The sequence below is a fragment of the Buteo buteo genome, chromosome Z (assembly GCF_964188355.1).
Source record: "Buteo buteo chromosome Z, bButBut1.hap1.1, whole genome shotgun sequence".
Lineage (NCBI taxonomy): Eukaryota > Metazoa > Chordata > Aves > Accipitriformes > Accipitridae > Buteo > Buteo buteo.
In genome coordinates, this window is record NC_134204.1 from 30,274,384 (window position 1) to 30,301,398 (window position 27,015).

At 41.6% G+C, this 27,015-nt stretch overlaps 1 long non-coding RNA gene across 2 annotated transcripts in view; it reads right to left on the bottom strand.

The window, feature by feature from the left end:
• Positions 1-27,015, bottom strand: part of LOC142027374 (uncharacterized) — a 97,384-nt gene that overhangs the window by 26,352 nt on the left and 44,017 nt on the right. The window contains exon 4 of one of the 2 annotated variants that reach the window (XR_012649113.1): positions 7,494-8,062. The exons of the other annotated variant lie outside the window; for it this stretch is intronic. This is a non-coding gene — a long non-coding RNA (uncharacterized LOC142027374). Of the gene's footprint in view, positions 1-7,493; positions 8,063-27,015 lie in introns of those variants that run through there. 2 annotated transcript variants of the gene reach the window in all.

The window sequence follows — 27,015 nt, forward strand, 5'->3', positions numbered from 1 at the left end:
AGGTACAACACCCTCAGGTTTTCCAGGCTCCTAAGTCCAGTGGTAAACTCCAGAGTGATGTAGACTCACCCTCAGTGGAGGACAATCAGACTAGGAAACATTTTTTAAAAGTGGATGTACACATTGCTCATGATGTGATGGAGCAACTAGTCCTAGAAACCATTTACAGACAAGAAGGTGAATGGGAGTACTCAGCACGGATTTATGGAGGAGAAATAATGCCTGAACAACCTGATGGCTTTCTACAGTGAGGTGGCTTGCTTGATGGACATGGAAAGACCAGTGGATAGTGTTATTCTGGACTTTGGCAAGATGTCTGATGCTGTATCCCATAACATCCTCATAGACAAACTGGTGAAGTGTGGGTTAGGTAGGTGAATGGTGAAGTGGATTGAAAACTGTCTGAAAGGGCAGACCTAAAGGGCTTTGATCAGTGGCATAAAGCCTAGTTAGAGGCCAGTCATGAGGGTTGCTCTCCGTGGCAATAATGGGTCCAATCCTGTTTACCATCTTCATTAATGACAAGGAAGATGGGGCAGAGTGCGTCCTCAGCATGTCTGCAGATGATACAAAAATGTAAGGAGTGGCTGATGTACCAGGTGGATGTGCTGCCAGTCAGAGGGACCTGGACAGGCTGGAGGAATGGGCTGACAGAAACCTCATGAAGTTCAACAAAGAAAAATACCAAACTCTGCACCTGGCGAGGAATGACCCCATGAACCAGTATGTGCTGGGGCCAACAGGCTGGAGAGCAGCTCTGCAAAGAAGTACCTGGGGATTCTGGTGGACAAGAAGTTGACCATGAGCCAGCAGTATGTTCTTGTGGCATCTTGGGCTGTGTTAGAGCACTGCTGACATGTGAAGGGAGGTGCTTTTTCCTCTCTGCTTAGCCCTGTTGAGGCACATGTGGGTTCTGCATGCCATCCTGGGCTCCCCAGTGAAGGACAGGCATGGACATATGAGAGTGAGTGCAGTGAAGGCCACAAAGATGATGAAGGGACGGAACCATCTGTCATATGAGGAGAGGCTGCAAATGCTGAGTAAGTTCAGCCTGGAGAGGAAAATGTTCAGGGGGATCTTAACTATGTGTATAAATACTTGATGGGGAGGTGGGGTGGGTAGAAAGTAAAGAGGATGGAGCCAGACTCTTCTTGGTAGTATCCAGTGAAGGAATAAGAGGCAATGGGCACAGACTGAAATACATGAAGCTCCAGTGAAACATGAGAAAACACTTTTTCCCCATGAGTGTGGTCAAACACTGGAACAGGTTGCCCAGAGAGGTTCTGGAGTCTTCATCCTTGAGATATTCAAGCCTTACTTGGCACAGCTCTGAGCAACCTGCTGTGGCTGACCTGCCCTGAGCAGGGGGTTGGACTGGGCGATCTCCAGAGATACCTCCCAACCTCAACAGTTCTTCATTTCTTTAATCAGGATAACATATTTATAAACTTATGATAAGATCTAAATTCAGTGAAGGTTATTATTTCAGACATTGCTTCAAGCAATAAAATGTATGTGATATCTACTTCCCTGGAAGCTTTCTCTTTGTCTCAGAGAAAGGTGTCAATAGCAACATTTTAAGAAACTTAGTGGAGGACAGCGGGTTGGGACAGGTGTCCCAAACTCAGAGGCTTCTCATTTTCCAGCTCCCAGTGACTTTGACTAAAATCTTCCAAAGACTCTTTTGAGCACTTAATGAAAAGCCATGTAAGCAGCTGCTGTTAATCACAGCGGATAAAGTAAAAAATTTAAGTCTTGCAGCATCAGGGCTATGCAATATTACTTGGGCCTGTAATACAGCTACTTGTCTGCTTGCAAGCTGGAAATAATTTCAGACCTGGAAAGGATAGCCTGTACCCCGCAGATGAAAGACCCCATGTGAGTGCAAAGCAATGTTGTGCTCTGGCATGTTTCCTGGTTTTTTTTCAAAAGTGTTATGCATATAATGTCAACAGAATTTCATACAGGGGTAATCTTCTGTTTTATCCATAAGAATGGTCTTCCGTCCTCCTCAATTACAGTATTTCACCTTATTTTTTTCTAGCCCTTTGATTAAAAAGGCCTGTCTGATCTCTCTCTGCAGTCTGTGGCCTAGAGGACAAAGCATTTGTTGGTCAAGGCACACATAGTGTCACTTAATTTTGGCTATCAGCCTGCTGTGTGGCTTTGGGCAACTTAATTCATCATCTGAATTGCCTTTGTAAAATGGGGACAGTGACACTAGCATCCTTTTGAAAGGGCTTTCAGATGTACTCCGTGTAGGACCCAGAGAGTAAGAACTGAACATGCTGTGCTTTACTGCCAAAGATGCAGCTTCTCTGCCTGGGGAGATCAAAAACTCTCTGACGTATGAATTAATTCTAGTAGAGATAAGAACATATTAATGTCATTATACAAGGCATTGGCAACATTTCCCCAGCACAATGTGCAAGTTTCTTGTCCATGCTTAGGAAATATTTATCTAAACTGAAAAATGTATAGGACAGTATTGGCAAAATGATGAGGAAGAGGGGACATAAATGATTTTGACTTGCCTAATATAGTAAAACATTTGTTTCGTTAGAGGTTATGACTTCTCTAGAGAAATACACAGGAAAGAAGGAGGAGATCTGAACAAAAAAGAGGGAGAAGAAATCAATTAACCAATGCTGGCATGGGAACAAATGGGCAGTTCCTGCAGAACTAAACCAGAAATGAAAGGTTTCTCCCTTCCATACAAGTGAGGTTCTGTGTGCTTAGGTTAATAGTGTAACGAGATCACAGGGAAGCACCTGGTCGCTTTATAAACAGTATTGCATGATCTGGTTACTGGTGATACCTGGGACAGGTCTCAGTGACAGGAGAAAATGTGTTATGGAGCTGTAATTTCTGTCCTCCTGCTTCTCCTGTTTGCTATTCCTTCTCACTCCCCACAACCACACCAGCCTTCTACCTTCACCTGGTGGCAGTAACCACACTGACCTGAGCAAATGTAAAATGGGGGCATCCAGACCCATGCTGTATTAAAGACCACTGTGTAGCAATGTTTTTAAATAGCCTGCTCTAAAAATGACTTGGGGAAGAGATGCACAGAACTACTTGAATGAAGCTTGTAAGCACTGTAATGGCTTGGAATAAGTGGTGAAAGATTTTAACTGTAATTAAATCCACTGGAAATGTAATTTTTAAATGTCTCATCCAGAAGGAAAAACATTTATGTGTGTGTTCTGTCAGTGCCAAATTATTTGCACTAATCCTTATAAAACAGTCTTGTGTGATGACTAGGATTTTACTTTCCCAGTTGATAAAATAAAAAGCAGATGGGATAAATGTAGCTGCCACAGATGTGGCTGCTATTTCTTCATAATCTGCCTGCCTTTGAGCAAACTGTAACATAGATGGTGAGATGCTGGATCCTGTCCAATAATGAAAAGCTCTCCTCAAAGCTACAGTATGCTTTCAAGCTGCAAACATAGTCTGGGCTCTGAAAAACCTGCTTTTACAATCTTGTTTAACTCTGTCATTGCTGGCTTTATAGTGCTCGAGGTCTGTGACCCGTATGGAAAGAAATATGCATTTTCCTCTGCCTTCACCCCAAACAGCCAGGGCATTGGCCATCACGGCAGTTACGTGATGCTGTGTCTGAGGAGCCTGCTCATGTAACCCATGTGCTGTGGGACACCCAGAAGCTCACAATTCCATCCCTGCCCAAAAAGACAAGAAGGTGATGAGCAGATGAGAGGCTGGAGAGTAAGTGGGTAGAGCAACAGAAGCATGTTGGACATATTTGTATAAATTCAACAATAAAATGGGATCTCTGAAGGGGTTACACTCTGCTTTCCAGAAGTCCAGAGTTGTGATCCTGCTATTTGCTCTGCTACTCTACTGTCTTCCAGGATCCTGACCTCTACCATCTAGAGGTCACTGTAGCCAAGGCTGCCCCAATCTTCACATCTCCAACCAGTTCTTCCTTGTTTGTAAATATGTGGACTAGCAAAACATCTTTCCTGCTTGGCTCCTCAGTCACCTGTGTCAAGAAGTCATTGTCGACACACTTGAGAAACTTTTAAGACTGCTTGTGTCCTGCTGTGTTGCCCCTCCAGCAGAGAACAGGGTAGTTCAATGTCTCAGGAAGTCTGAATGTGAGGCTTCTTCCAGTTGTTTGAAGATGCCCCTTGTGTATTTCTTCCTCCTGAGGAGGTGGTCCCTGTAGCAGACACCCACTGCAGTATGACCCACATTGGTCTGCCCTCTAATCCATAAGCTCACAGGCTTTTTGCCTGTGCTCAGGCAGAGCTCCATGCATACCCAGTGCTCACTCACATAGGCACAATGCAACACTGTGTAAGGGCTGAAAAACTCAGTTTTGATACAACAATGTTGTTTTCAGACTTGCAGGAGAGCACAATGTAGGCTATAAAGTCTATGCAGTTTTGATTATGGGTTCTCTATATTTGGCAAGATGATATCTGTGTTTTGATCTTCGTGGAGGGCAGAGATTTCACTTTTCAGTACCCAAATCTTAAATGAAATCCTGCTGCAGACATAAATTAAAGCTCATGTCTATGGTTCTGTACAAAGAAAACGTGCAGTTAGCCTGGATTTTTCTACCATTGCTAGATAGCTTTAGAAAACAAATATGAAGTCTAAACAATGAAAAAAACCCAATACAGACATTATCTGAATATTGATAATTTGTTTTATGTGATTAAAGCAACCATGCAATCCTGGAAGGGGTCTTCCATTTTAATGTCTCCCAGAGGAAATGCGATAAGAGGTACCAAGATGGCAGTTTAAGATTATTTTATGAACTATACAATAAGGACTTTTGAGTGACTGTGAAACTAAACTGGCTCTTAAACATGCATCTACACAGCATGAGGCACTGAATGAATGAGTCCTGGCAGTGGCAGTACAACCAGCACCCGTGTTACTGTACCCAGCAGGCAAATGCAGCAAAGCTCCAGTTTCTTTCCTTGCTGTATTTGGACTGCTGCTTCATGCTGTTGCTTTGCATAGACATTTCTAAGCCACATACCGAGACCTTCTCACCTGTAAATAGCTGCCCCAGGGTTACAACCACGTGTAATGTGAAGGCATGTGCCTCACCTGTGATTCCCTGCATCCCTTTGCTGAAGGGAAGGGGACAAGAGAATATCCATCTCTCTGAAAGGCTCAGCCCTGAAATAAGTGTGTGTCTGGCTGGCTTCTTGTCACAAGCTGTGTCATGGTATGCCTTTGCCACTGGTCAGGTGAAATAGCAGAAGACATATAGCTACAAAAAACATGTAATTCATCCCACTGCGCTGATTTGTTTCTCTGTCCATCTGTGATGTGGATTAACAGCCATAGCAATCAAAATGCATTGGGAAAGTCTTCTGCATAGCAGAAGATTTTAGAAAGTAATTTGAATTTTTGTGCTTTTGAAGGATGAGAGGGCACGAAGCAATTCTCCCTACTATGTCAGCTGCCAGCACTTGCCATCCTAATTTCACTGACTTTTAGCACGTTGCCCAGGTCCTTCTTCAGATATGTCTATGCAGTTAGTGCATATTGGCAATTAACATGTTGGGTGTAAAGAGGGAAATGCTGTTTCCAGTCTCAGCTATATTTCTGAGTGTCACTGTCTACATTTCTGGGTGTCACTATCTACACATCACTGACTTTGTATGCTTTGCTTGGACTACATCTTGTCAGCCCTGAGCCTTCCCCTTCTCACAGTCAGGATGCACTGATGCTGTAGTACCAGCCAGCATCTTGGAGCTGGTTTAGTCCTGACTGCCACCCTGCATCAGCACCAGTGATAAGCTTTCTGGCCAGCAGTATTTCAGGTTGTTCTAGACACGTGTGTCTGTGTGTCACCTTATTGTCAGCACTTATTCACTGTACTGTAGTTCAACAGCAGAAATAACCTGAAGACAGACCTCTTTTAGTTTATCACTTATTTTTTTAAAGCTTAATCCCCAATTTTTTTTTTTTCCTCTGGAAGTCTCAAAGCCCCTGTAGATCTACCCAGAAACTAGTTCAGGATAAAAATGGTGGAGCCAAATTCACAAATTATTTTTTTTTCCACAGACAGTTGTTCCTATTGACTCACAGTCAAAGTCAGAGGTACTGTCACCTTTGCATTCACACCCAAATGAGGCTATAGAGATAATCAAAGCATAGCAAACCTTTTGGGGGGGGGGGGGGTGGATCACAAGGTCACACATTGGTGGAAATATACTTTTCTGGATAATGGTTGTTACTCAATGCTACCCAGTGGCTTTCAAAAAATAAAATATTGTGGCTTCAAAGAATTTAAGTCTTTTGTAGGCATAATAATCTCTCTACTAACACATCTTTAGGAATAAAAAGGAAGGACAACTTTCATGGCTTTTTCTTGCTAAGGAGTTACAGCAAAAGGTTGGTGTTTAAAAATACACTTTATCAGCAGCCGACCAACAGTGGCTAGAAGACCAGGATGTTTGACTCCTCTGTGTCTTGTAGTCACTGCTCTGTGCAGCGTAGTTTTGGTCATACACAGGAATCAGTGCTGCTGATTTGCAGGCAGCTCCGGGGGTAATAAATGTGTTCTGCAACAGCCAGCATGTGGTCGGCACCAGACTGCTGTCTCCTGGAAAGTCAGAGGTCCACCCCAAGCCCCATTGCTGTTTGGTGAAAGTTGTTCCAATGAAAGCAGCCAGAACCAAAAGCCTGAACCTTTATTTATTAAAGTATTTCTTGGTCTGCTGGGGATGTTAATACAAGAGACAGCCAGAGCCAGGACTCAAATTAATCCCAGACAAGGTTGGTTTAACATGCCAGAGAAGTGATGGAAGCAAGGAGTTTTGTCTCCCTCTCTTACCGTGATCCCACAGAGCCATATGATGCACACTAAAACATCATCTGCTGGATTACCAGATGCGTCCAGCTCTCTTTGCTCAGAAACAAAGACGGGGAGATGTTTGTGTTTGTATAATGATAAAGCACTGTGTGTATTGAAATAACTGAGCTCTTCCTGTTTCTGCTAGTCTAAGGATGGCAGAGTGGCAGATGCATTAAATTTCATCTGATTTTGCTCAGTGCTACTCAGAGCACTCCAAAACAGACTGGGTGAGAAAAGGAGTGTGAGGAGGCTTATTACTGCTCATCTCTTCTCGGAGACAGCTTCTAATTAGCATATATTAACATGGCTACACCCTTAAAGCCACATAGGGTAGATGTCTAAGGCCAAAATGAAATATTGCTTCTCCTAGAAACATGGGATAAGTTTAATCTTCTTAATGAAATCATAAATTTTTAAAGTATTTCTACCATACAAGAACTGGTTGCTTCCCACAAGTTTATGGCCCATATCATTCAATTCATGTAAGAGCTATATCCTCTCCCAAGTTTATGAAAGAAGGGTGCTTCTTTAAGGGAGTTTGCTGTGCACTTTAAACATGCTTTGCCTGCTGCATCCTCCTTTAAAGCAGATCCAGCTCTGCAGGTACTGAAGTCATGATCAGTTTCATTGCTGGCTTTACTGGGAGCAGAGTTAAGTAAGCTCAGTTTCCTGGAAAAGCTTCCACAGAGCCACCAGCCCACCTGAGCTGGGAAGATGTGTGGGGTTGTAACCAAGCGCAGAGGACCTCATTAACTCTTCTGAAAAGCAGGGGTGGTCTGCCCTGCTCCATGGTGGTGTGGTTCCCCCAGTGCTACCAGTGTGGGGGTGGTGTGGGGCTGTCCGAACTTCCCCAGAAGTAGGTGACATCCAGGGGCGACTGGGTGGGACATGACACCGCAGCCACCAGCAGGAAGGGGAACATGGAGAAAAACAAAGCCGCAGGGAACAGCAAGTTGGTGGCAAATCCCAAGTGACTAAGGACGTACGACAAAAGCCACGCTGAAGCAAATGGCAAAACTGCCCCAGATTTCTGCAGAACAGAGCCCCAGCAGAGGAGATGCTCTTCCCTGGGGGTGGTGACCAAGGCACCCCTTGCAGCTGGGGCTGCAGGGAAGTGCTGAGAGGAGGGAGGGGGTCCAGCTGCAGTGGGAGCCTGGATTTCAGCCTGTGACATGTGGGAAGGGTGCGGACACTGGAGCTTGATATCAGCAAGGCCTGCCAGAAATAATTAGAAAAAAAAATCTGTAGAGGTCACAGGAGTGGCATTTCCCTACCCCCTCCCCCAGCCCCTTTATAAAACACTAACCACAGCATTCAGATATGAGCCTTATTGCAGGAGGCATTATCTGCCATAAGCAGCTGCTGGGAACATGCTGACCTCCTCTGGCATAGGCACTTTTTAGGATTTCACAGTTTCAGAGTAAGATGCAATTGTTCTTTTACTGAGCTATCAGGCCATTCCATCCTGAACAAAATTTTTTTCAGGGAGTAATAAATTCAGCATCATGAACTGTGTATGCACAAAGTTGTAAATAGCTCATAGAACAGAAAGCAGAGAGCATCCTGAATGTTTGGGAATTACACAGACAACAGATTTTTTTATTCAAAGCATAAAGATTAGAATATTTTCTCTAGCCTCTCAAATTTTCTTTTTAGTAATTTTACAACAAGAAGTAAAGCAGATGGAAAGCCCTAAAGATGCAAGTCAGAATGTATCTTATAAGTATTTCATCTGGACAAACAGCAGTACTTAGTCACTTCTGGTATTAGCAGTGGTTTTGGGGGAGTTTATTTAACAGGACTGAAAAACATTTATATGAACTTGTAATGCATAATGCATAATTATATGAAGATATAATGCATCAGCAGAACATAAACGTAATCAGCTATGCTCGATAATTTAAAATGAGGAAAGCATCTCAGTGTTTGCTTCTAAGAAAAGAAAGGAAACTATGTACAATTCCTGTCTATGGTTAAAGGAAAATTTCCCACTTTTTCCTGCATTCTCCAGTGATATGTCCAGAACCCGGAACAGCTAACAGGAAACTGTAAAAAAAGAAAGAGAAAAATAAAACCTTCCCAGGACTCCAATGGTATGCTTGAATATTTTCATTACCTTTTCTGCACACATTTGGTAATACAAATTGCTACATGCCTAATATGTAATACCTAATACCTGATTTCAGGCCTGGGGGGTTGCTTGTCTTCAGGGTAAGTGATGTGTCTCTTTGCCTCTCACTCCCAATAGAAGAATGGTAAACATTCATTAAAAAATTTGGAAGTCTCTGTCTGCAGTTTCATTCACAGTATCCTACTTCACTTTGTGCTCTAAATGGAAAGGTGACATTAAAGAATGCAGCTAGAATTGCATCAGGCACACATCTGCCCAGCAGTATCATGAAGGGGGAGCCAGGTCAGCATGTATGCCAGGAGCAATATCCTGCTGGGGACATCCTAATACTGCTTAGAGAAGCAGTAGCACTAACCTGTGTTTTTATCAAGCTTGTTTGATTTACTGTTTTTGTAAGTATAATGCCTTGTCTTGAAGACTACTGAAAATTTTACAGACTTCTATGTACTAAATATTATGTATACCTAACACTTGCATGCATTTTGCAGTTGTGTACATGAGCCATCCTGGACACGTACTTGAGGACAGAGTTAATACCTTCAGCTGTACCCGGTTTGCTGTCTTGTCATGCTACCCATGGGGATCATGCAGAATCACATCCTTCAGGGTGGATGATGTTCTGAAGCTGAAAGTGTGTGTGTGGTGCAATAAACCCACTTTATTTTCCAATTTCTCTGGGTGGTGTGCTAGGAGGACTGACCTTCCAGAACAACTTCTTTCTTACGATAAACAACTGCAGACTACAAGTATCAACGATCAACAGTTCCCACAGGGGCTGTGGCCACCTGTTAACTATCTACTGGGAGTGATAGCTCTTTCCCTAGACATCCAGAAATGTCTATAAACCTGGGTACAGCAAGTGTCTCTCCTGTGTTGTCTTAACAATTGCAAAATGAACAATGGCATTGCAGTAAAAATAAAACTCATTCTAGCAACATTTTCAATATCTTGATTTTGATCTGCTCATTTCTAATACAACTGATTTAATGGCAGGTAGTAACAAATTAATCTTCAAATTTCTCCCTAAAATCAGGAGATACTTTCTGTTTCACAGTAGAGAACTGCAGCAGGAGATTGAGCAATTTCTTAGAAGCCAGTCAGAAAAGCAATGAAAGAGCCCAGACCTCCAAAATCTTAATCCAGCTCATGAATCATGGACTCATCCTTTATTTCCTCTCACAACAGACAATTGGCATGATCCTCTGGATTATCACTGCATGGCTTTATTGTTTAGAGAAAGTAAAACTCTTAAGAAATAGATGGATGTAGCAGGGTCTCAGCTTTTAAAGAAACTTAGATACCAACTGTTGTGTCATCTGAAATTATTTTAAGGACTCAGTAAAGTGAGTATTAACAAATTAGGCACCTAGTCTACTTTCATACTTTCCCTACTGCCACAGGGCACTGCATTTAAAACCTGCTGATGTGCATTTTTTTCTATCAGACATAAATTCCCTGCAACTTGTAGATGTTAAAAGTGATGCATTTTCCTATATGCTGCCAATAGTGGAAGATATACCAGGCAGTCACTCAACTAGACAAAGCTATGCCAGCCTTGTTTAATAGGATACGGAGACAGCTCAGTCTGCAATGGCTATACTGCATGTTGTGATCTGCTGTATAAATAGACCACTCAGCACAGTTGACAGTTCAAACCAGCCTGTGCACAACCATGCAAACCGCAGCTGCATCTTTAACTGTAGCATGCATAGACTTCACCGCTAATAGACTGAAGAGTGCAACCAATTTAAGGTTTGCTGTATCAGCAATCCTTTCCAGCTAGCAAACTTGTTCACTAGAATGATTTATCAAAAAGGTAAACAAAGAGAAAGAAAATACTGTTGACAACCATCCATTTAAAAATGTGAATAAATATTGCAGAACATTTTGCTGCCATGTTTATCCTGTGCTGAGCAGGACCACCAAATTAATTTGAAGATTAAACATTCTGGAAAGCTTTGCCAATCAGGCCTAATCCTCAACATAGCTGCAGGGAATAGACCAGTTTCAGTGTTCTCTGGCTCTTCTGAGAAAAGCATACTCAGGTTTCATGGTCTGCCTAAGCAAATTCTGATAGCAAAACACCAACTTTAAGGCTCTGATTCAAAAGCTATTGAAAATGAATGGAAATCTCTCCATGGACCTCTGTGGGTTTTGGATCACAGCCTGAATTGTTTCAATGCAACTCAGTCTGGACTGAAGCACCCAAAGCTGCATGCTTTTCCAGAGATTTTTGTTATTCTAGGAGGATAAAGTATGACAGTGAAGATCCTAAGATATGTCTTGCTCTAGACTGGTCATGTTCTCCCTGAAATGTTGCAGTAGAGACTAGCACATCATTTAAGAAAGCTGTTTGATTTCCACCTTTATGAGAAGTCTTAAAACTTCCAGTTGCCTTCCAGTCACCAGCCAGGCTGAGCACATCTCAAAACTAGATCACTAAGGTACATGCCCTAAAGTTGCTGATAAATAGATAATGCAAGGATTTGCGGGGGGGGGGGGGGGGAGGGGAGAAACCTAAATGGGAGATCTATGATTACTGCTTGATTTGTCCTCGACCATCATTAAGGATTTGCTGTCTTGCCAAGATAGAGAATCATGATGGCAAATAAACTCATCTATACCCTAAACTAAGAACTTGTGTATCCCTCTCTTTCCAAAGATTTCCAGGGAAATTTGTAACTACACTTTTCTCCTCTATAAATTTTACTTTATTTCTACTTCTTCTAATTGCTGTAGTGTACAATGCTTATTGTAGTACAAAACAGTTTGTCAAATACCTTCGAGAAAAGATGTATAGCTATAAATCTCTGAAAACTGCTAGACCTTTGACTAGAAAGCAATTACCCTTATCTTAATATCTCTGAATGAATAAGGATTCAGTGCCTCCACAGCATGAATTTCCTTTTACCTTACTACTTCAGCTTTGCTTTCTACAGTGGGAAGATGCATTCACTCTACATGGCTGTAACAAATCTGCCACTTTCTACTTACCTCACAGCACATCAAATGCTCGTCGAGGAAGTTATGTTTATTCCAGGACCAAAGTAAATGCTATGTTGTATTATGCAGCAAGAGCAAGGAAACAGGCAGATCCAAGAGAACTCAGTTGTAAATACTAGATCATGTCCTTTCACTGGATCACCTTGACTCATCACCCAGTGAACATCCCTTGTGCCTCTAGTTTGTAAAACAGAAAGTATTGTTGCTGTGGTCTGTCTTAAACTCTTAGCAGTTTGGGTGTAGTTTCAGCGTAATTACAATTCTTTTAAAAAAATATCAAGGTCCTTTAAAATATAAGTTATTGGCACATGACAATGATTGAAAGAAAATTTAATCATGTGGTCTAGAGGGTTTTCTTGGAGGCTAAATAGCAATGGCAAATAAATACATAAATCAGAGCACTGGTTCATCCACCCAAAGCAATGGAAAAATCAGGGAGAAGGCAAAAGGAAGATCTCCGTGTGGACTGAGGAAAAGCCAAGTGAAGTTCTGAACTGAATGCTGGCTGAAAGATGTTTATGGCTAGAAGCAAGAAAATGGCCCCCTGTAATTTCGTGACTTGTGCTCTAAAATTGTGAATGGCATACACTTTTCACTTAGGTGAACATGGTGTTGGATGTACCTGATCGCCACTCAGCATTGATTCCTTCTCTCCCTCTAGGAAAAGACATGGGGAGTTCTGAACTTTGAACTCACAAATCAAAAATGGTATGGAGAAAAAGAAATTGGTGTCCTGAAGTTGTACAAAAATAGACTCCCTGTCTTCCCATTTTCAAGACCTGTGTTTAGCACTGGTGTACTTTCAGAGTCTGGAAGTCTCATTCAAACCATATAGGGACCATCTTCAAAATGGATTTGAATAGTTCACAACACATGGTGGGTTTTGTTTTATACTATCTAATAAAACCACAATAATTTTTGCATGCTATTTCATAGATCCTCAGAAATACATACATATGAAGATAACTGAGATTCTAGTGTGCTCTATTTTTAAAAAGATCAACACTTTAGCTGCATGGTGGAGCTATTTTTCAAGTAAGAAACAGGGAAAATGAAGCCATTAAATATTCAAGGCTACGAAAAAAACCTTAAAGGTAACATACATTTTGACAGCATCCTTTTAAGTAATTTTTGTGGTTTTCCTTGAACTACTTCATCAGTTATTTATAAGCCATATCACAAAAATCATGAACAATATGAAGGAGCAATTTACAAGCAATGAAATCTGTATTAACATCTGAAAAAGTATGTTTTCTAAAATATCAAGACAAAAAAATGTGCAGTGCATTCTTTTCAGATTTCCTGCTCCTCCCTTTCCCTCCTCACTGCCCTCCTTGAAGTAAGGGAAGAAACATTCACAGAAAATTTTCACTACAAGCTCAGTTCTTCAAAGTACTGATTGTCCTCTGATTTTTAGATTGACTCTCTATATGCTGTTCCTTACTAAACAAAATAGCACATATTCCCTATGCATACAAAGAGATTTAGGAAACTGTTTCCTGTGCTTTTGCCAATGTATGCTTCTTAGCTTTAAGGGACAAAGTCCTTGAGACTTCAATGCCTGCAATCTCTTCCACCTGCTGGAGTCAATGCAGCCCCACAGCAGCACATAATTCTATCTGCAGGATCAGATTGAAACCCATCTGCATTAAAAGAGACATGCGACAACAACTATGAATCCTACACAAAATTAATCAGTCATAACATGGAGTGATTGCCTTTTGAGCTTGGAGGATGCTTCGTGGTCCTTACGTACTCGTTTGCTAGTGCCCTTGTTGTTACTGGCAGAAGAGCTACTACTGGGTTTCAACCTGTATTGCCATCTCGTGCAAACAAAGATGCTAATTTTTGCTGCATTTTTCTTATATCAATGAACTGAAGTATTAGATGTTAATGTTTATAGTCCTTCAACCTTAGTATGGGATTTTTCTGAGAAACATTTTACTGAGCCAACACTGGTCATATAGCAGAGTAGTTCTATACTGAAGTGAAACTTGCTTCCTTTGTCTTTCTTTTCTATTGTTAAAAGAAAAAAAAAAGGAGGAGAGGAAGGCACTAGTTATTTGGCTTTCAGTGAGACTGGCACCTGCAAAACCCTTGGTCTTGTTTGTGCCAGCTGGACAGAGTTATATGCCAGAAGAGTGGTGCATAGCTGTTTTAAGCCTGCAAATTGTATGGTCGAGCATGAAGCTGACAACACGAGTCAGAGGGTAAAGCCTACCTCTTGGCTGGTTAAAGAAAATGTTTGAAGCAGAGCAGTGCCTTGTAGCAGAGCAGTGCTTTGGCAGGCTGTAAGACACGTAGAGACTACTATTCCCTGCCACACAGCTAACAGAGTAACAAAAGCTGTAGGGAACAAGGTCTCTGGTTTAGAAATACAAATTACTGCAGCTCTGCTGAGCTGCTGCTAATACCAGGAAAACACTGTTTTATGCATGAAGAAATTCACTGAGGGATCCCCTGTGATGGTCTGACAAATTATAGTCAATGTCTTAAACACTCATTAAAGAACTTTGGTAGAGAAGACAGCTTCTCTAAAAGTGCTGGAGTTGTGTGAACAGGAAAATGTGGCTGAAGGAGAAGGCCCCATGGGGGGTGGGACCGCACTTCTCCAAAGCCACATTTCCTTAGCTTAAGCGACCGTGAGAAGAAGCACAACATCTGTGCCTGGAGGAAAGGCCAAATAGCGGTCGTGCTTGCAGGGAGGGAGAAGCAACTCCCCAGTGACCCCCCAAGCCTACCGACCCATTTCCAGAGAATCCTGGGAACGTGAACTGCACATGTCGAGACCACCAACTCATTTCTGGAACATTCCTGAGCTCACACTGCCCTTGCTCAATGATGGCAAACGCACACCTACAGGGATGGACCCTTTAGGTATAAAAGGGAGGATGAGTTCTCGGCACATGCCCTCCGGAACTGGATCTCTAGACTGACTGGACCACCGCTGGACCCAGGACTGGTGGAATGCTTTTCTTCTCTCTTTCTTTCTCTCTTTTTCCCACAGTCCCTACACCTCATCCTTTTAAACACAAACTGTTGACCAAGTCTTGGACTAGGAGTGGATCCAGCCACCCCTGGTCTCCTCTCTGAGAAGGAGTCTAGAAAGCAAGTGGGTCCACTCTGAACCTTATGACTCAAGGGGAGGGCTCTCATTATTTTTTTCTTTGAATAAACACCCAAATAAGTAAGGCTTACGTATGGTTAGCACATGTTGTACAGTTTACTGACATAGTTTTATGTTCCTTTTTCCTGTTTCTTTTTCTATACGTCCCTTCTCCTTTCAAATGGCAGCTTAATGAGATGATGCAAGGTTCATATTGATAAGTTCACTTGTACTTGGGCAAGGTTAGCTTAGTTGAATAAATGTTGATTGTTGTTTGAATTCCCCTGGTGTCGTTTCACCTCAATTCTGACAAAGGAAGTCCACGAACCTGAGTCACTCCAACCTTGGGACACAACATCCGCCCACCCTCCTATTTTAGGAGCACAAAATACTTATATGGATTGCCACATGCAGAGAGCATTGATTGTATTGCAGCATATGGCTATCTAGTTTGAAGACATGAAATGGCCTTCACCCTTCTGGATTGCAGTAAGTTATATTTTTCCATTAGATGCTGAAGAATTGCTATCACCTCCCTAATTATCCAGGGCATAATTCAACCTGACAAAACGAAGATTTATTTTTCTGGACTTTTTCTCCTTAATTGTGATAGGGGTGCTGTATGAGGAACAGCTGGTATGCTGAGAGCTATTACTCCAAATCTGACCACCAGTACCAACACTGTGATGCAGGGAGGAAGCAAAGCACCTGCAAGAATGCTGGTATTCATTTAAAGGTGCAAGTAAACCTTCAAAATACCATATTATATCAGAGTGAATTGCTTTGGTTCTGTGCATCAAACTAGAATGATTGTCTTGGCTTATTAACATTTCACCAAACAATACATAGAATTCACTTGCATCTCTTAAAATAAAAAGACAAATCTAGAACAAGGGAAAACTGGTGTGAAATTAATACTAGGCTCCTAGGAAAGTTGAAAGGTAAAGCTAGATCAACACTAGCAAAACTTTAAACTCTTTTTTTCCTGTGTTCATTGATTTTACATGGATTGACCTGTGAGATGTCCTATGTTGACCAAACCATAAAGTGTATAAAATATATTTTCAATTAAGTATCTTCCTGACTGGTGTGGAAACAACATGTGACATCATAACCTAAAGCATCAGCCTTGAGGCTACGATGCTACAAAAAATGCATATTTGCAACCAGTGAAATTATTTCACTAGCCTGTTATATTCCGAACAGTCAGATGTATTTAAAAGATGAATTTTTCACTTGGCTGAATATGGCAATACGCTCTCAAAACTCTTTCACTACATCTCAAATCTAATGTGTATGGAAGCACAGCTGTAATGCAGCGATTCTTCCTGTGGAACTATTCATGGACTTCTTGAATTCATGTAGCTTTAATATGATGGCTTACTTGCCATTAGGCAAAACACTGGGATAGGAGTGGAGTGGCAGCTTTATCCTTCACAGACACCTTGGGGCTGAGCAGTTGAGCACTACAGAAGCATTTCCAGTTCAAAGATCTGACAGACCAGTTCTTGACAGCTTAAAATATTTGGGGGAATATCTGTTCTCCAGGATTAGAAGTTGTCTGACCTCATTTTACTCTGTCACACTAATGAATGGCAGGAAAGGGAGGATGATCCTACAAAAATTTGTGCCTAATTTGGTCTAACCCACACCTGACATAAAGTCCTGTAACACGAAGCCAGAACACTAGTACCTGCAAGGCACACATGTTATGTCCACACTAACAAGAGCAAGCTCTTCTGCCAGGCCACAGCTCTACCTTGCCCCATTCATATTCATTTCACTTTTCTGTTAGTCTCGGATTGAGAAATTGTGCTTCAAAGTACTTCAAGAGTATATACCAGCTTCCTTAAGTACCTTTCTCTTCCCATGGCACTGTGTGTTACAACTGCTTCTCTCGTTTCCTCTTGCACAGCAGATCTCAGTAACAAGTCAGCTGGCTTAGTTGCAAGTGTAACAGTAAGCTTCAGTGCATCTTTGGGGTACTGAAACTAAACTTAACTCATATAAGCATCATAGTAAAATAAAACCCACCCATATTTCAAGCAGACATTTAACAAGAAAGAATGAAAAGCTTATGACCTCATCTTCTTTGAACTTGTCTTCAAATGAACTTGTTTTTCTACATTGTTCAGTCTCATGTACAAGATAGTGTTGTAAGGGAACAAGCCACTTGGGAATGACGTAGCAAACTTAACTGTGATTACTGCAATTCAGGAGGGACTCAGCTGGACAGTTTCTATTAGCAACTATTAGATACCTTAAAGGAAAAGTAATAGACCTCCCCCCTGTCCCAAATTCTCCAGAAAACTCAAGCTCTTTTAGGGGTTCCAGGATAATAGGAAGAAAGCATGTGAAGCCAGTATATTAAATTGTCAATGTTCTGGGAAATACCTTCTTCTCTAGTAGCAATAGGTCTTCCTATTAAAATAAACTGTATGGTTGTAAAATTGAACATTGGTCCTCCAAGAAGGACTCACCAGGAATGCTTGCAGGTTGCTGCTGACCTATGTCAACAGGAAGTTGTGCCATTTTTTGTATCGTTTTAGTGAGGCTGGTAACTCTCAGATGAAAGGAGAATATAAGATCACTATTCCAAATGTCAGAGTTGAAACACAGGCAGAAATTCTCCTGTACTTAGTGGAAAAACCAAAGCACCTCAACAGTGGATTATAGGCTTTTAGTCTAGAACAATTTAACACCAAATCCCATCACACATTCGTGGACTTCAAGGAGTTTAACTGAAGGAAGGGGGACAACCATCTGTTCACACCATCAGCTAGGATCCATGAACCAGCATGACCAAAAGCCCTTCCAGCACACTATATCCCAGAGAGCAAAAAGAAAGGCCTTCTGAAGTCATGCTGTTATAAGGAGCTCTTCTCTCCTTCCATTTAAGCTGAGGGCAGGACTTGCACTGTGACTGTTGTGAACAGGTTTAGATACCACCTAGGAAGCCTCCTTGACTGGTGGGAGTCACTGATGGGTGCTGAGCAGCTCCTTTTCCCCATGTCAGGACTGCGCTGCACACCATTTCATAAACTGAGAGTTGAAAAAAGTTCAGTGGCTTAAGCAGTTTCTAAATATCTGGCTTGTACATCTGCCATAAATTCAATTCACAAATTCAAACACCACGCTGTCTTTCAGAGTACTAGCAGTGCAGGTAGTTGTGTGGTTGAAATCTCCGAAAAACACAGAAGACCTATGCCAAATGCGACTCGGTGCAACAGCTTGTCAGACAAGAGCATCCAAAAGGAGAACTTCTGTACCAAAGCTGACTCACAGATTCCTAACTTCTGTCGCAGGTCATGCTTTAACACAACCTGAAATTAGGAATGCTGGCATGTGGCTTTTCTCTAGGCACTGTTCTGTGATAACTTGAGATTGGTCCATCCTGCATCTTTGCCCAATGTTATCTGGTCTCAGCATAATGTGTACAGGCAGACATGGACACTGACGGACAGGGGATTTTATCTCCAAGCACAGATTTATATGCCAGAGTCTTTCAGCTTAATTTCACTTTCCAGTGTGATGTCTGTTTCTTTTTAAGGCTTAAATATAAGGAAGTACTAGAGTATCTTTCCTCTCTCTAATAGGCATTAGTGAGAAGCATGGCATGTTACAGGGAATCTGTTCACGTGGTACAAACAATTTGCCTCATTCTGTCATGAAACTGCTGACCTTTACACAAAAAAGTCCTTGGCTCACTGTTCAACAGTGCAGGTGCCATAGATGTAAAGGAGGTTTTACTGAGACAGTGTATTGATGGTGTATCCAGTCCTGTGGCTCTGTAATACAAAGATTCAATCCAGAAACCTTACTGCTAGGCATAAGTTTCATTATCATAAAAGATGTTCCCAGGCAGTTCAAAGTTTCAGCTCTTGTTCACTAGTTCACAAGCTCACTCCATCTCAATAACAAACCTGTTATTCTTCATATATAATCTGGGAAAAAAAGTGTTTGAACTTCTCGGCTTTTAACACCTTTTGCAGAAAAAGCATGCTCAGCTATTTAAAGACTGTTAGTAAATGTAGCTTGATTGCTAGGAAACCACTTATTGGATTAATACACTAAACAGCATCCCCAGGCTTCTTTTAGCATCTAATCTGTAATTTCTATTATTTAATGTCTGTGTTATCATAACCATCAGGCACTGATCTCATCCATTGTCAAAAACAGAATGAAGCATAGCTTGTTCTTGGATGAGTGATTCTCCAGGAGAACAAAATACAGGACTTTACAAGACAGCAATCTCTCAGGAGATGGCATTCTATTACGAAAGGCTATTCTATTATTAAATATAGTAAATCTATGGCTACTGAACCTCTTGGCATGAGAAAATATGAAAGGGTCCTATTTATGAGAAAGATAACACACTGATAATTAAATACATGCTTAGAAAGTACACAACCATCTATATAAGCAAGAACTGAGTAAGGCCTGAAGAATGTAAATTGATATGGTCCTAATAGGTGAAGATTTAATATTTAAAGAAGAAATCCTCAAGCTTTGAGCTATGCAGTAATATTCTTCCCCAGGAGGTTGGTAGCAAGTGCACAGAAAACAGAAGCATTCTGCTGACTGTAGTTTCCTCTGCCTCATTATCACCCTCTTATTTCAGGTTAGCTGAACTATAGCTTATCTCAGTCAATCTCTGTCAGAGACTGAGACATTCAGGAGAGAACATCTTAATCAGGTCAGAGACTTAACAGCAAAAACACCTGCTGCTTGTCTTGCTCTGTTTTTAGGTGTCATGCCACAACTTTAGATCCAATCATTACCTGCTCTAGCTTGCTCTGAAGCCAGGCCATTGGTGTATGCCCCAGTAAAATGAAGCCCAGATGGATAGGAAATGTAGACTTGCTTATGTTGGTGGTTTACATTTTGTATGTTAGAAAGGATTAATCTTTTAATATGGAAAATCTCACCTTATGGGGAATAGTACAAGTCCTGGTAAACAAGTTTTGATAAGGAAGAGTCACACTGTTTAGGTGTGATCAGATTTATTGTTAACATTTCTGAACACAGTTAAAGTACATTATGAAATTAAGTCCTCATAGCTCCTGCTTTCTTCATTGTCTTAGGCCTTCTTACCTCTTTCCCTTCAAACAGCTCTCTTCAAAGCAGTTGCTGATCTGGATATGAGTCTTGCTTTGCACTGCATTTGCAGGGTGCATCCTTCTGGTTTAATACACTAAGAAAATAATTTCCGCATGCCTGAAGCAAAAAGTAGCAGAGCACTGATTCAATTCTCTGCTCAGCTTCTCAGCAGTGCTCAGGGTCTGTGTCACATCTTTTCTTTTCAGTGTGACTTTATCAGAACATTCCCAAAGTTTTAAGAAAGTGGTTACACTTTTAGTCTATGGATGTCAGCTTTGTTCCAGGCATTGGCACTTTAAAAACATCATACAACAGCCTAGGTGGAAAACAGAAGGTTTCAAAACTAAGCATGCATTCTGTGGCATGAATATTAACATTGATTTCATGACTGGACCTTAATATATTTATATAAAAAAGCAGCATGTCCTTGAGATGTTTTAGGACAGCAAGGTAAGGGCTTAATTGCACACATGACTCTTCAAGAGCAGAAACATGACTGGTTTTAGATTTGACGTGTAATGCAAGGTTTTCTTCTGTAAGAAGATGACAGTGGGGATAGAAGCCATATGCAGGAGTCAGTCCACTGTTCCTGTCACTACAGTACAGTCCCTAGCAAGCAGTCTAACACAAAAGTGGAGAGAGTGACAAGTAGGTCCTGCTTTCTGTGTGCAAGGCAGAGAGGCACAGCGGTTTGTCAAAACTCACAACCAGACAGTGCCAAAGCTGACCAACCCCACACTCAAGTGGTCCTGGCCCAGTTATTAGCCACAAGATTCCTTCTTCCCATGAAAGGAAGACCCACAAGGAAAATGCCTTCCTTTGGATCAGTGTGTGTACTAGCAACGTCTTCACAGAAACATGATCTGTGCATTTACAGGCTCTGTTCTTCAAAGGCAATCCAAATAAAACCAGAAAATTAGAAAGGCAATTTGCCCACCTGACTTGAAATACCTATTTTGTACAGTGCTTTCATTTAAATGCTTATAGCCTTCTTGTCAGTTACCACCTCTACAGCTATTATTTGGACAGCAGTGAACTTGACATTGCTCATCTGCCCAGTGCTCTTGTAGTGAAGGTCATTCTGCAGCTCAGAATGCAAGGAAGGGCTAACAGTATGCTCATCCTCCTCATTCCCTCTCTGTAGGAAAGTTTTTCACAGCTGGAGACATAAACCAGTCATCTAAGATACCCGTTGTTTGTAGTACAGCAGACAAAAGGAAAGCAGTCTTCCTGATTCAGTGTTATTAAAAAAAAAAAAAGTGGCTATCAGTCATCAGAGCTAACTTGATCTGATTCCTGATAGCAAATCACTGCATGAGAATGGCACATTTCAAAATTGGTGGTTAAATCAAAGCCAGACTCTTGCCACATACAATACTTTGTTAATTCAAGAATTTGCAATATGCCTGCTCTTCAGCCTGGCACCATGAGAGTCATCTCTGCTCTGGATATAAAAGGTACAGCATGCTAAACCTTGACACCAGTAATCATCTGTAAGTTTAATGTTGCATGAGCTATCAAGCAGCACAGATGAGTTTAGTCCATGGAGGACTGAGTCCTGATACAATTATACTAGTTGCAGCAGAATGGTGGGTTAAGTGTTTAAGGAGAAAGAGATAAGCCACTGAATTGTTCAGCATGTCCCCCCTCAGAGGTACCCTAAGATTATGGGTTGCTGACATATATAATGCATAGGAATGCATATAACACAAGATTAAATTAGTTGTTATGAACTCAGATGTTTGTATAACCATTGAGGTCTACTCTGCTGGCAGGTAACATGTACACCTGCCATGATTTTCAACATGTTCAGAAAACCACATTGCTCTGGACCATCATAGTTCCCTGTAAGAGACACATTTACAAAACAGGTGATTAACTGAGGTGTGCAGCCTGTAACTTTTAAATTGTGGGTAAAGGAAGTAGCTTTCCCAGACCAAGTACATTATAAGTCTCATGGTTTACCTCCAGTCCTGATCTCAGAAGACACCTCTTGAAATTGCTTAGTTTCATTTGAGAACAGTGTGTAGGTATCATGTAAAGGTAAATACCCTATCCTGTTCCTGCTGATCAGCTAGATATGGATATCCAGTTATCACTGGACATTTCTCTTCATTGCAGAGGAATACAACTGGTTTTAGGGCCGACTATAGCTCTATAAAAGATTAGCAATTTTTACAGAGTTTTTGGACACGTCACCTTCCAGTTTTCCCTTCCCATTACTTTTCTCCTTCCAGGCCTGTACACTACTGTATGTATTGTTATACAGTGGACAAAATATATGTCAAGGATAATGAAGAGAGTCCTTATAATCTATGCAGACTTTTGCTTGTATTTGTTTTTTTGCTGTCAAACTAATGAGCATGAACTCTCCTTTGACTCTTGTCATAGGAAGCTGGCCAGAGGACAGCTCTGTAAGACCAATCCTTGGTTTTGCCTAGAGCAGGGGTTTTTAGAGTTCAGAACACAAGATGCTATTTTAAAAGCAAGACAAGTGCTGCAAGACAAACAAGGCATTTGTATGCAGCATAGTATCTTCCTTTTATCTTAAAAACAAAACAAACCAAACCCCAAACTCTGTTGTGCTTTGCAGCAAAGCATGCAAGCTTCTCCCTCACTGTGGTCATGTGTAATCCTAGAGAGAGATCAGAAAAACTTTGCCTAAACTGATTTAATATGACAAGCTGTAATGGCAAGAGGGGGAAGACCTGTAGCAACCAATTCCAGTGAATTTTAGTGTGGTTTCAAAGCAAGGGGAATACATTAACAATACTGGCTGGTTCTGAAAGACAGTGGTTGATACATTTACAGGTAAAACCCATTTGGACTACAGGGCTTTATTTTGGGGACCAGAAGAAAGTACTGAAGATTACCTTCTACAAAACCCCAAGAATTACCTCACCTAAAACAACCTGTAAAGCAGTGCATGCACAAGGACATCCTACAAATTACCCCTGAGCACAGCATTGTCCTGACACTTATAGAGACAGGCAAGAGAGGGCATCTGCTTTTCTCCTGGCAGCAGTCTTTCCAGGCCAGGACCATATAAGCACCACAGGTTTTCGTAACAAAGTTAGACAAATTGTGCCTTGACAGAAGTGCATTCTATGGATTGCAGGGTAAGGACACATATCCTTCTGATACCACTAGTTTTATTCTCTGCACAGAGGCTTTCAAAGGGCCAGATTAAGGAGAAAAGCCTTGTGCACTGTGCAACATAACTGAGGCAGAGGCAATACCTGCTTTCACAAGTAGGAATTATGACCAGCAGATGAAATAACCAAAGGGAAGAGAGTGTATCAGGGACAGGATGTAATGATAAATCCCTTATTCTAAGTCAAAGGCTTAGACCATGGTCTCCCCTTACCTACTGACCTCTGAACCAGCAAGGGCAGTCCATGTTTGGCTTTTCAGCTGGGGTGCCTGAATTTGGATCAGGCAGCCATGCAGGACAGACCTTACAGCAGCCCAGGCAGTATTTCCTGCAGTTGTGAAGTGATTTGGAGACCTCCCTCCCACTTCCAAAAAGGAAACATAAATTGGTGAGGCAGTCCATAATCAGCCACAGGCTTTCAAAGCTGGAGCCGAAGCTACATCCTTTCACACCCACAACAGTATCCTGTTTGAATGTGGGAAAAGCATGTGGGTACCTGCTTTTCCACAGGCTTTCTGCTTTATTACATAAATGACATGGGTCAGTGAACCTACAGGTCAGCTCAGCGTGTTCATACAACTCCTTGCCCACCCAAGGGCCTTTGTCATAGATGAAATAACAAGGCTGAACATAAAACGATGCAATATAAATGCAAAGTATGGGGGGGGGGGGGGTGGTAAAGATGGGAACAAAAGACATTTGTCTAGAAATCCTTTTACAGACAAGATGCTGTTTCTTGGAATTTTTTACTACTATTTTTCTACTATAGTTACAGCAGACTCCCAAGAACACCCCTGGAGTAATATCTGTAGACAACAATGTTCTATACAATATTATTATTATTATTATTATTATTATTATTATTATTATTACCTTGGCAAAGTTATTACAGCAAAGACTGCTCCTGGGCCAACTGCAGAGAAATGTTATTCTTTCCCCTGTAAAGAGTGCAGCATTTGGTTTGTCTGTAGGACAAGGCAGCAAGAGCACCACTTCCACCCCCTAGAAGACCAGTTCTGGCTTTGGAGAGCTGACCACTTCTTACAACATAGTACTTCCACCAACAAAATTTAAAGAAGCCATCCTGAACAAGCAGTTACCTTGAAACTAAGGAGCAAAATATCCTGATGAGAAGTTGTTTTGTCTTTAAAGTACTATCTAGGGAGATGAAGAGAGGAATTAATTCCAGCCCTTTTGGTAATGAAACTTTTCAAACTAATAGTCAATTGCTTTGGAATAAACCTGCCAGAATAGACAAGGTGCTTTTGTAGCAAAGATCACCCCCCACATTTGCCTCCAAGAGTTCCAGGAATGACAGGATTTCATACGCTTCACACTCAGAAACAGCATGTCGCTTTCTATAGTCACTGGAAAACATAGGGAGCCAAGTCTTACAGTCATCTAACTGGTCCATGGCCAGGAAGACTGGTTTTCACTGCTGACCTCTGGCAAAAGCAGACTTTTTGCAAGGTTACATGCAGACTTACACACTGAACAGGCAAACTCAAGGTCTTGCATGCAAGAAATGATGTTGCAGTACTGCAGCAGCCAAGTAGCAAATCTCAATGTGAGACCTTAAAGGGGGAGCAGGGTGAGGGGTTTTTTTTAAGTAAAACTGAAGCAAAACTGATTTTACTCCCTTATATCCATTTACTTATGATCAGCAAGACAATTGTAGCAGCGTAGCCTGCCCAGCAGTCAGGCATGGAAGTGCTTGTATCCTAGTGTCTGCCAAGAACTCCTGAAAATGACATGGAGGATGAGGGACACCCACTACTGAGTCCTCCTCCTGTGCTCTGGATTCCTCTGAGTTTGGAAACCGTGTGGCGGTCTTGGTCTGTTCTTCTGTACCCATTGCAAGCTGATAGTCCAACTCTCCAACACATTTGACCTCTGTGGATCAGTAGGATTTGCTCACCATCCTTCATATTTATCTGGTTGTCTTATGGTTCCTGCTCTGTTTCCTGCCTTGTGCCATGATCTTGAAATGGCTTGAGTCTTTATTCTAGCCTAGAAGTAGGGTCCTCCTTCTTTTAGGCTGTCCTTCCCATGCTGTGTGCCCTGAGAAGCTGCATGTACTGGTGCTGGGGTCCCAATGACATGCTGATCTAGGTGCCATCAACGAACATATGCCATTACTACAGCCCTTCTCCTGCTGTTCATTCCTGCTGCAGCACCCAGAACCACAGATGCCCATTCCTGTCAGTCTTAACATTTCTATCACAATACTCACACAGATTTGGCCTGGTAGTGCAACCAACCTTTAAGTGGTCTTCTGGGTGTCTGGGAGGGAAGAAAAAGGCTTTTTACTTGCTTAAGGATTTTGAGAGTCTGGTTTTGGCACTCTCCAAAATTTTTGAGCTTGGTGGAAATCTGTGCCTTAATTCCTTGCTGTGTAAATAGAAATGATGATCAGTTTATCTTCTCTCTCTATTCACTGTAAATGCTTGGGAACACAGATTGTATTGGTAGTGTGTGATAGGGTGCTGGTCACAAGGTGGCACTGATTTTAGCAGGTATGTCTCAGTGTTACAGACATACTGAGCTCTTGCAGGTAGGCAGGGACACTTTTGGGGTGGGGATACACAAACAATTCTGTTTCAAGGGACTATTTCTACCATAAATGTTTAGGTATGTAAATATTGGCAAACCATGATTACAGGTCCTGTGTAAACACAGCTTGCTATCCTAGTATTTTTTTCTTAAGTACAGGAGCAGCAATTACCAGCTTATGCATGTCCTTGCTTTTTTGTGCCACTTCTCACTGTACATGCAAGCTAGGATATTTGAAGCAGGGTAGGGTTTTTTCCCCTCCCCTTTTAACTGAATGTAGTGTCTGAAAGGAGTGTTTGAAACAAGAGAAGAGACAGGTCTTCTATATATTTCTCACTGTACATTTCATTCCTGACCTAAATGAGCAGCCTTCAAAGCATCTATGCAGTGGTTTTGTCCTCCACTCTCAAGCCTTGAAGTCTGCCTTTGGGTTAATCTCCATGGCGGTCGTTTTACTCACAAGCCATTTAGTCACAAGGAATAGGTTAACAGTACTTGATATTTCTCTCTGGCTACTGAAAAGCCATCATCAGGAATTACTTTCTACCACTGTCAATAGAGGCCACAGATGAACCATTGGATGTTGAGGTTATGCCAGGTTCAATCTCTTTAGTCCCTAGGTCCCATTAAAGACAAGTTAGAGGTGCCAGCACTCTGCTCACCAGAGGTGGATGACCCTCTGCACCTTGCTGTTTTTCACCCACAGTTCAAGTGTAGAAGGGAGGGAGGAAGCAGGGAAAGGAGCAGCAAGCAAAAGCAACGAAGTACAGAAAAAAGCTGGTTTGTTGGGGTTTTTTTAGGATGCCTAAGATATTAAAACTTCCAAAACCTCTGTGTATTTCTTAATTTTTACTGCATTCAAGCATTTTTCTTCACTTGAAGCATTTCAGAATTACTGCCCATTCCCTCTGCAATCCTCAGCTCTAATTTTAAAGTCTAGATACATGAAGTGATGTCATTTTAACTATGAATAGAGATGGATGTGGGTACAGCAGGTGTGAACCATTCCAACACATTAGTGCAAGGGCCTGCAAAAGCCATTCTGAGCGCCTCACCTGCAACATTGACTCAGACGGTTATTCCAGGATAAGTATCTAATGTGCTGAGTCAAAGTACAGAGA